This window comes from Galeopterus variegatus, unplaced genomic scaffold, assembly GCF_000696425.1.
Source record: "Galeopterus variegatus unplaced genomic scaffold, G_variegatus-3.0.2 Scaffold7854, whole genome shotgun sequence".
Lineage (NCBI taxonomy): Eukaryota > Metazoa > Chordata > Mammalia > Dermoptera > Cynocephalidae > Galeopterus > Galeopterus variegatus.
Window position 1 is genome coordinate 77,474 of NW_007733965.1, and position 3,489 is coordinate 80,962.

Genomic DNA, 3,489 nt, shown 5'->3' on the forward strand with positions numbered 1-3,489 from the left:
ATATCATCTTAATGTAATTTTGCAAGTGCATGGGGTTAGTGAACATTCTAGACAGAATTATGTGCCTTTGAAAGATGGTACATATAGAACCTCGAGAGGAAAGGCTTGTTATCATTTATGAAGGAATCTGGATATGAATACGAGGCATTGACACATATAACAAAGCTGGAGAGTCCAGAAGGATATTCTCAGATAAGAGCTAGTTCCAGTCCCTGGGGCTACAGCCAGTTGCAAAATTTCACAGGGAAAAAAATAAAAAGAAACATTCCAAAGGTATCTGTGGATCTCTGAAGGTGAGGAAACTAAGTCAATTGAACCATACCCATCTTAATTGAATTTTAATTTAATTTAACTTCACTCAAATTCCACCGCTTCCAGAAAAGCCCCTTTGGCACTTTCCCACCATGAAAAAACACAAAAAACAAAACAAAACAAAAAAACCCTGTCACTATGCTAACTCCAAAAGATTTTAACTGTTCCTCTCTTGTGCTCCTAATCATGTTCTACCAGTATTCTCTTAGTTCCTCTTGGCTATCTTGAAGGTAGGGTGATGTTGTATAGTTCCTCATCTCCCCATTTGTGTGGGAAGGTCTCAAAACAAGTCTCAGAGTCTGATACATGGATGAAAAAGACTGAATGCATGGACTGAACATACCCAAAAGTAACTGTCAAGACGTTAGCAACGGGTAGGATTGAAGAAGTTACCTTATTGCATGACCCTAATTGAAATTGCTTCCCTTTGCAGTTCACTGATGACTTGCACAGAATAAAACTAGAGGGAACAGCACTGGATGGAGTAACAGATTCCACAATGGTCCCTTAGAGACTACTGTGATAATAACAGTAGTTATTTATTATCCAAATGTGTAAATGCTGAACAGAAAACCCACTTGAACGTCTGATAAACCTCAGAAGCAAAGAAGAATGACAAAAGAAGTCAAGCCTGGGAACAAATTTGATGTCTGCACATATATAAATGTAAGATAAAACATTCTGTTTTATAAAATGTGTTTTTAATACAAGTGTTACTCAAGATTCCTACCACATTCTACCCTTTGCAGCCCACTTTATCACTCCTCTTGACTGTGGGTAGGGACAGTGTCTGATGCATGTCTGTGTTCCAGGCAGGCCGTGCACAGATTTTGAGAGAGAGTAAGATATATAGAGATAGAGATAGAGATAATAGAGACAGAAGGTGGGGGAGAGCACAATAGAGAGATGAGGGGGAGCAAAGTGAAAAAACAGGGGAGGGGAAAAAAGGGGAAGAGAGGGGAGGAGGAAACAACCTTACTAAAAATTTTAAAGTTAATAAATTAATTTTAAAAACCAGTGAAAAGGTACCACACATTGGGGAAAGGATGGCCTCTTCAATAAATGGTCCTGGGAAATCTGGATATCCATATGCAGAAAAAGAAACTAGACCACTATCTCTCACCATATATAAAAATCAATTAAAAATGGATTAAAGACTTAAATGAAAGAACGGAAACTATAAAACCACTAGAAGAAAACATAGAGGAAACACTCCAAGACATGAGTCAGTGCAAAAATTTTATGGTGAGGACTTCTAAAGCATAGGCAACAAAGGCAAAGATAGACAGATGGGATTATATCAAACTAAAAACCTTCTGCACATCAAAGAAAACAATCAACAGAGCAAAGAGGTAACTAGCAGAATGGGAGAAAAAATTTGCAAACTATCCATCCAAGAAGGTATTAATATTTAGAATATACAGGAACTTAACTCAACAGCAAAAAAACAAATAATCTAATTAAAAGATGGGTAAATGCCCTGAATAGACATTTTTCATAAGAAGACATAAAAATGGCCAACAGTACACTAAAAAATGCTCAACATCATTAATCATCAGGGAAATTCAAAGCAAAAATCCCAATGACATATCATCTCATCCTAGTTAGAATGGCTGTTACCAAAAAGATGAAAAATGACAAATGCTGGAGAGGTTGTGTAGAAAATGGAAACTCTTATACACTGTAGGTGGGAATGTACATTGTTACAGCCATTATGGAAAACAGCATGGAGGTTCCTCAAAAAATTAAAAATAGAACTACCATATGGCCTAGCAATCCCACTGCTGGGTATTTATTCAAAGGAAAGGAAATTAGTATACCAAAGAGATATCTGCACCCTCATGTTTATTGCAGCATCTTCACAATACCTAAGATATGGAATCAACCTAGGTTTCCACTGATGGATAAACAAATAAAGAAAATATGGTATGTATACACAAAGGAATACTACTCAGCCATGAAAAAGAACATCATTTGCAGCAAGATTAAGATATGGAATCAACCTAGGTTTCCACTGATGGATAAACAGATAAAGAAAATGTGGTATGTATACACAAAGGAATACTACTCAGCCATGAAAAAGAACATCATTTGCAGCAAGATGAATGAACCTGAAAGACAATATGTTAAGTGAAATAACTGCAGAGAGATAAATACTGCATGTTCTCACCCATATGATAGATCTAAAAAAAGTTGAGCTTATAGAAGTAGAAAATAGAATTGTGATTACTAGAGGCTGGGAAGGGGAGGAGAGAGGCAGAGTGGGGAGAGGTTGGTTAATGGATACGCTATTACAGCTAGATAGGAAAAATAAGTTGTAGTGTTCTACAGTTGTGCTAGGCATCTATAATTAATAATAACTTAATGTATGTTCTCAAATGGCTAGAAGAGAGGAGCTCAAATGCTCTTATCACAAAGAAATGACAAATTTTTGCAGTGATGAATATGCTAATTACCCTGATTTGATCATCACACATTGNGTAAAATCAATATGTGTCAATTAAAAAATAATAAATAAATAAGACAAAACAAAAAACAGCAAAATTGGCTATACCCTACAGAGCAATAAAAGATGACTAAAATCAAATCAAATTTGTATGGAAGTTACCTTCAGAGCCTAAGAAAGATGGAAAATGGCTAAATTTCCAGTGACTGAGCCACTGAAGTAGTGGACATGTGCTAGGTAGGGTAGAGTAGACAACCAACTCTCTAGAACACACTTTGACATAGTTCAGCGTCATATAGCTTTGCTTTTGACCTAATCAAAGGGGGCTTTGTTATCATAAGAGCTGTGAGTTTCTAATAATAACAACAATAAAAATAATTAACATTTATTTAGCATTTACTATGTTCTAGGTACATAGTGCTACATATGTATTACTTCATTTAATGCTCAAAAACCCTCCAAGGCAGTTACTGTTAATTAACCTCCCATTTCATAGGTGAGGAAACAAAGATACAATTGGTAACTATCAGAGCAGGGATTTGACAGCCCACCCCTTTTCACTTGCCCCCTCCAGAGTCCCCTCTTACCCTCTGCTCTAGTCTACATTTTGCTAAAAAATAAAATTTGACTGAACTACCATTTTTATATTCAGCCTGAACTGGGACTTCCAAAAAACAAAGTTTCAATGAAAAATTTGGTAAGAAAATACATAATTTGTAGGTAAATAGGAA

At 36.0% G+C, this 3,489-nt stretch overlaps 1 protein-coding gene across 1 annotated transcript in view; it reads right to left on the reverse strand.

Moving 5' to 3' along the window:
• The window catches only part of LOC103607925 (probable cation-transporting ATPase 13A4), a gene marked incomplete at its 3' end in the record, with an annotated part of 97,875 nt that overhangs the window by 74,229 nt on the left and 20,157 nt on the right, over positions 1 to 3,489 (reverse strand). The window lies entirely within an intron of this gene.